Below are 12,215 nucleotides of genomic sequence, written 5' to 3' on the forward strand. Positions count from 1 at the left end.
GGCAACCTTTGTTTTCCGTGCAACATTCACCCAAAACCTTTCATCAATCGTTCAACACATGGCAATCTTGACTTGCTTTCAACAGTCGACTCATTCTCCATTGTCAGTTCACTAATACTTTCAACATTTTACAAAACTAAATCTTTAAAACATTGTAACGATGTGAAAGTCAATCTGTTTGTGCTTTTCATAGATCGCAACATAATTAGCGAACTTTCTGTAATTCAAACCTTTGAAGCAACGAATCGGGATTGTGTACTCCCAACAACCTGGGGCCGGATTCTCAAAAGAGCCGTAAGTTAAGGCGTGTTGGAGGCTTTAACCGTCCTGCGGCGACCTAAGTTAAGGCCCGTCAAAGGCGCCGTATCTCGGATTTAGCTTCGTATGCACAAACGTTTTTTAAGGCGCCTTATCCCTCCCATAAGTCCCGCAGCGCCGCAACTCACTTAAGGCGTCGGACCTTCGGTGGCCAATCACAACTGCCGTTTCAGGCGGCTCTTAGGGAATCTTCACCAATCATAAACCGTAAATGCCAATCAGCTGATTTCGTAAACACAACGCTGTGTCCAGCCCGTGGCATGATAGAAATTTTCAACAAAACTGGTATTATTGAAAATGCAACCCCACACCTAATTTAAAGAATCTCAGCTTACCCAGCGGTACAACACATCATTCTAAGAATTTGCCTCTATACCATTTTCTGCGCAAATTGACAATAACGGTGTTACAGAGGGTATAAAATGCACAATTTCCAGGAGCCGCAGTAAGCTTACGCTTCCAACGCCGCGACAAATGACAAAAAGTCGTTAAGAGTGACGGAAAATCAGACGGATTTGTAGCGGATGACGTAGGCAAGGGAAATCATGTGAGCCAATTAGATTCGAGCGTGACCGTGATGTGAACATAGACACTCAGTAGAACCAAACAGATATGGAATGGGTCATCACGTGGCAAAAGAAATGTGTCAATATACTATGCTTGCTAGTATTCAAATGATGTTTCTCGAAATTACCCCTCAAATTAACTGATATATATCATGCCCTCCCAAGATATCGGGACCGATATCGTAGTTATACTTCGTTTGCGAAGGAAATGAACGCTAGATTCGCTCGGAACACGACGAAAGCTATTATAAAATTATTCTATTCACCCCAAAAAAAAAAAAAAAAAAACGGTGTGTGGTTGCATCTATCGGGTAAAGCAAATCATAGTAATGTTGGAATACTACACTTGTTGCCTTATCTAGGATTCCACAGTTTATGTACACCTAATGACACCGTAACTGAGTAAAATACAAATTGTAATGTTGTATTAACTGTTCTAGGGCTGAAAAATGTCATTTATGCTTCGCCGTAACTCGCTAAGGCTGCTCTCCCCCTGCCTTAACCGAGGGCGCCTTAACTCGCACCAATATGGCGGGTCCCTTGCTCTGTGCAAGGGCCGTAAGATCGCTGGCCGTAAGTTAAGGCGCCCTAAGGAGATACGGCGCCTTAACGCGTTTGAGAATCCGGCCCCTAGCTTGGAGAGATCTTGCCCTTCTTGTCCTGAAAGGTGGCCCACGTTCAAACAACCTGGACATAGTTAGGAAAGGGGGGGGGGAGTGATTTAGATTCGCTAGCCAAGGCAAGGAGTGAGTGTTCGGCTATATTTCAGTCCTATCTTATCGAGGCTAGTGTCTGCAGCCCCCTCTCTCCCTCTCACTCACTCTCCCCCCCCCACCTCTCTCTCTCTCTCACACACACACATTAACAAACACACTGTGGGTAATATTTGTGGGTGTGAATAATGTATCTTCCCAAATAGCACCTCTTGGGCTACCAAACTTTAATAAATGGCTTTGGCCGCAAAACTTCGAGGGTAATGGGCTTTAAAGGTATAGGTATCGATTCCCTTGTTTTCCTTTTATTTCGTTTGGGAGCCTCCTACGAACCCCGACCTCCAGTCGCGTTCATGAATCGAGAAGCACGGTTTGGTTGGGGTCAACTTGAGTGTGATGGGCCACCTGGCTCCGCCCCTCGCAATCAAATACTTACAGAAAGTATTAATGTCTATTATATCAGCAATAAGTTACTTTTGAGATACAAATTGATTTAAAGTGCATCGTCAGTCAACCTAATTAATCATATTATTTCCGAAACTGTTGGTGAAAATGAATTATGGAAAATGAAAAGCAATGAGTGTCTGCAGCGGTGCATTAATGTAATGATGATGGAGTCAAGCTTCACTTTACCCAAGGCTAAGGGGATATTCCCTTAGACTTGACTATACGCCTTTATTTGTCGTTTCAGCGGCTAGTGTCTAACACTTTGTCGGTTTCCCCTCCAAACTATTCAAGAAATCCATTGCTTTCGATATCCGTCTTTTACTTATTAATTTCGTTATTTTGGCAATTAAATAATTGTAAACATCTGGAAATATAATGGCACATGAACTAATGTCATATGTTTTTTTTCCAAATAACATATAAAAAGTTTACCATTATCCAAATAGTGGACCCAGGTGATATAAGACAGAGAAGTCAGAGTAGCTGCTAAGGATAATGTAGAGGCATATATTAATATACATCCTTCATATATGAATGAAGGATATTTCCGTCTGACGAATATTAATATGAGTACAGTTCCAACAATTTGTTTTTTTATATAGAATATATGATAAGGAATTGAAATAAAACGATGTGATAAGATTTCTTGATAATAATTTTCGAAATAATAAACGATAATTTATTTCTTAAGGCAGGTTTCCAATATATCCACCAAATTAACAACTAAACAGGAATAAAAGCGATCCCCCCCTCTCTCTCTTCTTGTATATTTCAGTCATTTTTGCACTTCGCCTGATTTCCGTACTTTCCCACCTCGTCACATTCGAACTATCCTCCTTTCAGAGCAAGAAGGGCATGATCTCACCGAGCCCAGGACTGGCGTGGCGTAACCGCTTTTGTTGCAGGCTGTACATACACACAAAATGCCTCACGTACGAGTGTGCAGCTCCTTCCTCACACAGTTCATCGTTGAGTTGATATACCATCTACGAGTACATCAATCCTTGAAAGTTCCTCCACCAACATGCCACGGAGGCACCGAATGACGAGTGCTACGAGCGCATTATCGAGGCTTACAGAGGGGGAAGGGTAGATCAGTAGCAACTCGAGGAGGTGTGATGGCGTCTGATCTTGATGACATCACAAAAGTTACGATTCAAGGGTCTGCTATACACATTGCACAGTTTGAGGGGGTTCCCACCAGGTGGATCTCAAGAGCATGAGATTCCACACCATCTCCACAGTACGGCGCGGCGGGTCAGCTATTAAGGAGCAGGTGATTGTTGTTCTGACCAGGGTGATCAAGCCTCTAGCGCCACCTCCGTTTGGCGACATCAAGACATGATGGCCTGAGAAGCGAACAAATTCCACTGTTAATGTTTCCTGGAGCATGTGTGTCAATGATCCTTGCTCGCACCACTGATTAGATAAAAGAGCTTTTTGTGTTATACCCTCATGTCTCACTGTAGGTTGCTTAGATAGCGTGCCATGATTGTTAATCTGAATCACTTACACCGGTTCTGGCAGTTATATATGGCATCTGTCCCTTCCCCGGCCAGTACATAGTATTTGAAGAGGTAGAGAGGGGATAGAGGAAATATAAAAAAAAGGAAAGAAAGAAGGACACCAGAGAGAGAGAGAGAAAGGAGAGTAGGGAGAAGAAAGGGAAACAAGAGGGAAAGAGAGTGAAAAGGGAGCGGATAGGCAATGTCTATGGAGTTAGTGAGATCCTAGTTGCACACTCCCTTCAGTGGGTTGCGTGCTATGGTCGGTTTAGTACTAGTATATAATGATAATGATAATAATGATAATGATAACAATAACTAATAATAATAATTATAATTACTATAATAATTATTATTATCATTATAACACTAATAATAGTAATAATAGTTGCAGTAACAATAATAACGATAATATTAACAATAATAACGATAACATTAATAATAATAACAATAATAATAATAATAATCCTTATCATCATAATAATGATAATAAGACAATAACAGCAATATCAACAGTATTAAAAATGACGACATTGAAAATCTGAAAGATAAAATAGTGAAAATTATAGAACTATAAGTAAAGGATAAAAAAAGAAAAGAAAAGAAGAAAAAAAATCGATAAGATGATTGATTTTTTTTATGACAATGAAAAAGTATATAAGCATGTTTGTGTTACATTTTTTTGCAAGGCTTCTTTTACTAGTTTCTTCTCTTCCTTTCTTTACCTCTGTGTACCATCGTTATCACAGTTTTCTCATTCTTCTCCTCTATTTTGTCCTCCTTTTTGTTATTACTCTCAGCTACTTTCTCTTTTCTTTCTTTTGAGTATTATGGCCATTATCATATTTTTCTCCTTTCTCCTTCTCTTCCCTTTCTTCTGCTTTTCCTTAATGTTCTCCTCTTCACTTGCATACATTCTCTTCTTTCTTTCTTTCTTCAATTATTCCCTTTCTTTATTGGATCTAATGCCTTGTGTTCTATTTCCAGTTCATTCCCGTTTCTTATTTCCTATTCCTTGTGTGTGTAACGGTCCATCTCCGCAATTATTGCTCTTTCTTTCACCTTTTCTCCTCTTTTTCACGTTGGTTTTCCATTTGTAAGCCGATTTATAATTACGAAAATATCCGAAAATCAAAGAAAATATATGCCCAAACCCATGCAGGCGTTCAGTTGCCAAGTCGTCTTTTCTCCACTATAAGGAGAGATTCTCCCCCCGCCATTTCAGTGAACGACGGGAAGCGAGAAAAGAGGAATTCTTCCGTTGCAGTCTCAATCCTTATTTCTAAAGTGAGTAACGTTCTTGGCATTTTTCCTGCCACTAAATATGAACAAAACAAAACATTTTCTTTATTTGTCATATTATACGAAAAATATGAAATGTATTCTGTGTATCAGTGGGTGCTGTGGGATCAGTTCATGAACAATGAATTTGAGGTAAACGCTTTTGATGCTTTCTTTACTTCGTCGAAATTTGTTTTAAGAATAACCTTGTTATTCAGTATTTTCCTTGGCAAACATTATCATACTACATTGGCATAATTTCGATGTATTTGGCGTGTGTAAAGAGAGAGGAATTCGTCGCTACCACTGTCGTCATGATCAGTTATGCGAGGGCATTCTGGGTATCCTAAAATGGCTCCGAAAAGGCTCTCGGGACCTCTAGGTTGTTTATTGTGGTTTTAAGCCCCCCCCCCCCCGCTCTTTTTCCTCTCAAAGAACCAACTACAACTATTCCCCAAAGTTTTAGCTTGCATGCTGGGTTAAGCCCTGGCTCCTTTGTCTTCTAAAATTCATTTTTCTCCGCCACTTGTCTTTCCCCTATCCTCCATTCTTCCCTCCTGCTCTTCTTTCCACAATTTCGGACTTCGAACCCTGGCCAGCACTCGGGTCGTTCAGCAGTTCAGTTCTTGTCCACAGGTTGGTCTGGGAGGATCTGTCCTTCGAAGTCGGTGCAAGATGCCCAACGAACAGAAACGCGGAGCTAGAGAGTCTCATCTTCAAACACGAGACAATCCTAGAAAACCAACGGAAACTGCGTTGTGCAAGCCAGAAAAGAAAGTGGTCCCGCGTCTGAAGCCAGAAAAAGGGAATCCCAATATTCCCTCAGGATGTATAAGATACATCGAAACGCGCGAACAGACCCACGGATCCCTACAGCAAAAGGTAATAAAGGAGTATCATTTTCCACGAGAAAATAAAAAAAAGGAAACTGAGTTGTCCAAGCCAAGAAAACACAGGGATGCGCGTCCAGAAGAACGTCGCCGCGCCACACCAAAGTGAGCGAAAGCGGAGTCGCCGTCCAGAACCTCAGCTTCGGCCGCGAGGGAGAACCCAGGGGGGGGGGGGCGACGTCATGCTCTTCTTCGTGAAGGAACTGCAGTAGGAAATGCGATTGCCTTTGAGAATATCTTTTGAATTGGAGTGATAAGCTTTAGATTAATGAATTAAGGTGAAAGAACTTTGAATTTGATATACTGATTGAAACAGCATTGGGAAATTTCATTGATTTATAGTGTGATTAATTGTTTTGAATGTGCTGTTGTTTCTTCTGATTTCATTTTAAGTCATACTGATTTAATGTCGAATTTATGCATCTTCCCCAAAATACAAATGAATGGTTAAATGGTCCACGAGTTTAACATTATCCAAAGTGTAACATTATAGCTGGAGTACACACAACCCGAATATTAAGAGCAACAAACTGGTCTTTCTTACAATATATATATATAAATATATATATTACATAATTTAGATTTTAGATAGAAGGATATGTGGAACTAATCTTGTGAACAAGATGAAGACAATTTTATTAAATGTTGAAAGTTGAAACTTTGCTGATGCACAATGCACAAACTCAGAATGCAGCTGCAATAAAACTGATAATAATGATAATTATAACAAAAAAAAATCTTTAATAATGATAATAATAATAATGATAGTAATAATAATGACAATAATGATAACAGATATGACAATAATAATAATAATGGTAATGATAACAATAAGAAAAATGATAATAAAGTAATATTTGAAATTATTAGGGTACCCTAAAAATGTGTCATGCTCTATGATGCAATGTTTTTGGTTCTTTTTTTTGTGAAAAGCAAAAGCACCTGGAAATAAAATTATTTTCTTCTCGTTTCGACCGTTAAATGCAAGCTTGGAGATTACTTGCGGTTAGAATTCAAATTCAAGTACATACACGGTATTAATTAAAGAAAATGATAGCACAAATTGTTTTCTGTGGTTTCGATTTTAAAGGGGTAACTATCTTATATTTGTGTCCATTGTCTATCTCGTGCGGTTTCCTGGATCTAAGGAAAAAAAAAAAAGAAAACAAATATCTATCTAATCTCTCTGCTAATGGCTGAATTATATATGCATATATATATATATATATATATATATATATATATATATATATATTATAGGCATAGGGAAAGGGGGGCAAGGGGGCTGACCGCTCCCCACTCTTGAATAAAGGGGGCGGGACTGCTCCCCCCACAGTCTTCAGCTTTCGAGGACATTTCCTGTAAGCAAACAAACAGTGCAGCTCCTTAGTTACCCAGTTGTTGAGAACATTGACCCCCTGCGACTGAGAGGGCAGCCACAACTGAGTCTGGTGTTCAAAATGAAATAACTCTTACGTCAAGTATCATCTAAATAAAAATGCCTGACATATTACATAAATTAATGGATTTAACTCTTTAAAACTGCTAAAATCCATTAGCTTGCGGGGGCTTCGCTCCTTGATCCCACGCAGGGGCGCGGACATAAGACCCTGCCAGGGGCCTGTAGCCCCCAGGACTCCCGGCTACTTTTGGGGGAACCTGTGCCCCTCACTTCAAAATACCTTCCTACGCCTATGCATATCAGTATTTTATCTACCTGCCAATCCAATTCCTGAGAGATCTTTGGGAGACAATGGTGCCGTAGCAGCTACAAGACAAAAATATACATAACTCAGGTGATGAAGTGAGATTTAGAATTATAATATGTCGCTTTTTAACGATTATATGTCTATTTGATATTTCTCAAATTGACATTTATTATCTTTTCTTTTGGCTCCATGACGAGCAAAGTCTGGAAGAACGTGTCGACACCCGTTTTTTCATCGATATCTTCGGTAAATAGACATTTTGATTTCCTCGATGGACCTTCAAAGTGAAATTCATGTTAACCATTTTCTAGAAGCCCTTTAAAAAATTTCTTAATGAAAATTACAAGAACCAACTGTGTGATAATGATAAAATAAGACTTCCGGCGGGGGGTGGATTCATATTCAACAAAATCAAGATACCTGCAATAAAGAAAAGGTATTAAAGGATAATAGAAACATGATTTATGAGCAATATCTTTCATGATTATATTTTTCCCAAAATATTTTCAGTTCCCAAATCTCTTTATCACTTCGCGGAATCGAGTGGGTTTAGCCCGTTGCTGACGCCGGCGTACCCAAGGTCTATAAAAGAACTTTTATAGACCTTGGGCGCACCTCGGCAGACCGTAAAATATGCAATGTGGATTGGTGTCTGTTGCGTTGATTATGATATATCTAGTATCATGTAATGCAAGCACGAACACACACTCCCCCCCTCTCTCTTTCTCTCTCTCTCTTTCCAATTTTTAAAGTTTACAGATGTGATGCAGGGCGAGGAGGAGTATGTATAAATGTACGGGAGACCCTGAAGTCAAACAGGATATCTACGACAGCAGTTGACAATACCGGCATCGTGACAGCTGATAGAGCAGTCATTACGCAAGACAGTCACATGCAAAATCCACGTGACTATCGCGTAATTTTGATGTTATGTCTTTTTATCAGGAGTTGGGGGAGGGAGGGGCTGTTGGGAAAACCGAGGAATTTTTAATGCAGATAAAGCATTACAAAGCAAATTCATAACGACTGCTCTCTAAGCTGTCACGATGCCATATAAGTAGACAAAGGCACAGCTTGTTTTAGTACCCAACTAGGGCGGGAAAGAGGGCGTGAGTGGTGTACGCCCCCACCATTTTGGCAGAACAATGCTTTTTCCACCAGAATTTTTTAACGGATTTCCAAGGAAAAGGTGAAATGGGAAGAAAGCCCCTGAGGGTAGAATAGACCAGATAGAAAGCTTAGCGGTTTTCACACCGATCTCTCACATAAGGAAACGGTATATTTTGGGAACTTTCGATTCACAGTATGGTGAGTGTGGCACTCATACTCTCACTCTTTCACAAAGGGCTGCGCCTCCTCTTTCTCATAGTTCGGGATCATATAATGATGATTACAATGCGAACAGTAATAGCAATAACGAGAATAGCAGTATAATAATGATAAGGCTAGGAATGATAATCATGATAATGATGGTAATGATAGGGAACAATGACCATTGTCATGAGAATGATAAAAAGAATCATAATGATAAGGATAACAATAGTAGTAATGATGATGCTAATAGTAATGATAATAAAAATAATGATAATGATAATAAGAATAACAATAATGATAGCATTAGCACTAATAAGGAAAATTATTATAATGGCAATGGTAATGTAATGGTGTTTACAACAATGACAATGATAATAGTGATGATAATAATGATGTTGATGGTGATGATGATGATGATGGCAATGACGAAGACGATGACGATGATAATGGTGAAATGAGAATGATAATAATAATAACAACAATAATAATGGTAATAACAAAGGTTATAACTATACTTCTACCACTACTACTAATAGTAACAGTAATAGCAAAGATGATATTGATGATGAGGTTGATTATAATGATAATGATAATGATGATGTGATGATGGTGATTGTGATGATGATAATAAAGATAATAAAGATGATGGTGATTAGTATGATGATTATAATGATGATGATGCTAATGAGAACAAAAAAATCAGAAAAATGATAATAATGGTAATCATGATAACAACAAAAATATTGATAATAAAAATGATGATGATTATGATAGTGATAATAATAATGATTATAATGATAACAGAAATAACGACAATGATATTAATCATGATAATAATGATAATCAGAATAATAACAATAACAATAACAATGATAATGATGATGATAATTTTGATAATATCAACAATAACAATGATAGTGACGATGAAAATGATAATGGAAACGATAATTATAATAACAATGATAATAATAATGATAATGATGGTAATAATGACCATAAGCACAAAGAGAGCGCATACCTCCGCCAAGGCAATAAGGTCACTGATGCAAGAGAAATATTCGCACTTACAGATCTGCATTAAAGATCGCCTTTCTCAAATACGCAGGTGACGTCCCTGAACACAGCCTCCTTGGCAATAGGAGTAATGATACAAAAGAAAAAAAAATCTTGGATCCGGATCACCACCAATATTTAAAGGAATCTAATCTAGGCGAAGATACATATCTGTTCAAAATTTCATAAACATCTTTTCATAACTTCTTGAGTTATCTTGCTAACAAGCGAACAAATAATAACTATCGCCACCAAAAACATAACCTCCTTGGCGGAAGCATTATCAATAATAATGACGATGATGATAATAATGATAATAATGATAACGACAATGATAATGGTAACAATGATGATAGTGATGATAATAGTAGTAATGATAATGATAACAATAACTAATAATAATAATAATAATTCTTATAATAATTATTATCATTATCATTATAACAGTAATAGCAGTAATGATAATAACAGTAACAATAACAATGATACCAATAATAATAACGATAATATCAATAATAATAATAGAAATAATAATGATAATAATAATCATTATTATTATAATGATGATAATAAAACAATATCAACAGTAACAATAATGGTAACACTGAAAATCAAAAAGCTAAGATAGTGAAAATTATAAACATAAATAAAGTATATTCTCTTCCTTTCTTTTCTTCTGTGCACCATCGCTATCACAGTTTTCTCATTCTTCTCCTCTATTTCAACGTCCTTTTGGTCTTACAGGTATTGTGTCATTGCTATCATTATCAGCTACTTTCTCCTCCCTTTCTTTTGCGTATTATCGCCATTATCATCTTTTTCTTCTTTCCCCTTCTCTTCCTTTTCTTTAATGTTCTCTTCACTTATATACATTCCCTTCTTTCTTTGCTTCTTCGATTATTCCATTTCTTTATTGGATCTAATGCTGTGTGTTCTATTTTCAGTTCAATCCCGTTTCTTCTTACATTTTGTCTACGCTTATTTCCTATTCCTTGTGTTTGTAAAGGTCCATCTCCGCAATTATTGCAATTATTTCACCTTCTCTCCTATCTCTCTTTTTTCACGTTGATTTTCCATTTGTGGCGCTATTGAACGGTTTTCGTAATATAACATACACGCACACAAATCAAAGAAAATATATGCCCAAACCCATGCAAGCGTTCAGTTGCCAAGTCGTCTTTTCTCCATTATAAGGAGAGATTCCCCCCCCCCCTCCCTGGGTAGAGCCGTTGCCGTGCTCCCCTCCAGGGGACCCCTGGGACTGTAGCGATATTCTGAGCTGACATACAAACATACGAGCAAACGGAGGTAGCCGACCCTTAGATTTTCACATAATCTTTGTGGTGATATGACCGAGCTTATTAGCTTGGAGGCATTGTTCAATGTTAAACAAATTCTTATTCATACTTCTTTTAACCTCTGCCATTTACTTAGTCATCTTCTTCAGGTCTTATCTTCATCTCGTTTTATATGTATTATTTATTTTAATTGTAGTTCAGATTATCATGCTATGTTATATTTTAACGTGTGCGGATTTAAAAGATAGATAAGTAAAATGTTATATTTATTAATGCTTAAGTATGCATACTAAATATTTATGAATAAATACAAACAATTACACCTACACAAATACATTTAGACAAGACAATAAACACGCACGAAATACACACAAAGGACAGCATATACACTTACGTTACGACTAAATTCTAAAATAAAAAGATACACACACGAATTGCAATACCCAACGAATAGTTTTACGTTACGAACACAAATGACGACAACGTGTATTACTAATACAAACACATAACATTACACACAATTACATAACTCGCGATCGGTCACGATAGTTCTTGCTTAAACTAAACCGGCGGACTAGCGCTCGCTTTCGTCAAAGCACGCGGAACTTCCTTCGCAAGCACTTGGGATACATGACCTGATACATGTCCGTCTCCGTTGGTCTCCGGCACCGGCAGCGGCAAGGCGGTGTCTCCTCGCGTCAGGTTCCAGCAACCTTGGGGGTCACCTCGGCGGCCTGGCGGCGGGCACACCGCTTGTCCGTATACTCAGTCGCCGCTCGAGGTAACTGCTGGTTCGCACGGCCGCACTGCTACCGCCATGGTTCATGGTGTCATCCGACCGGGCGAACAGGCCATCCGGTCGTCTGCGGTCAAATGCGCGTCCTTAGCTGCACTGTCAGCATCCGAAGCCGTGCACGGGGATGCTCTGGGCAGAGAGAGGTCACGTGGGGCCAACGAAGGGCCATAACGCCACTACAGGACGGCGCGAGAGCATTGGGAATTGGTCCGCCGATTCCCAGGACTTCCGCCCCGTGTCCCGCTCGCAGGACTCTCTGCCTGACCTCGAGGAGCCGTCGATCGAGCCTCGATCACGGAGCAGCTACCGGGATAAGGTTACGCCT

The 12,215-nt window shown here is 38.7% G+C and overlaps 1 long non-coding RNA gene across 1 annotated transcript; it reads left to right on the forward strand.

Moving 5' to 3' along the window:
- The first annotated feature begins 4,243 nt into the window (after positions 1-4,243).
- Positions 4,244-6,176, forward strand: LOC113804543 (uncharacterized). Its single transcript, XR_003475603.2, has 2 exons — positions 4,244-4,836; positions 5,467-6,176. It is a non-coding gene; the product is annotated as an uncharacterized lncRNA (long non-coding RNA).
- The last annotated feature ends 6,039 nt before the right edge of the window (positions 6,177-12,215 follow it).

Source organism: Penaeus vannamei, chromosome 34 (genome assembly GCF_042767895.1).
Source record: "Penaeus vannamei isolate JL-2024 chromosome 34, ASM4276789v1, whole genome shotgun sequence".
Taxonomy (NCBI): Eukaryota; Metazoa; Arthropoda; class Malacostraca; order Decapoda; family Penaeidae; genus Penaeus; species Penaeus vannamei.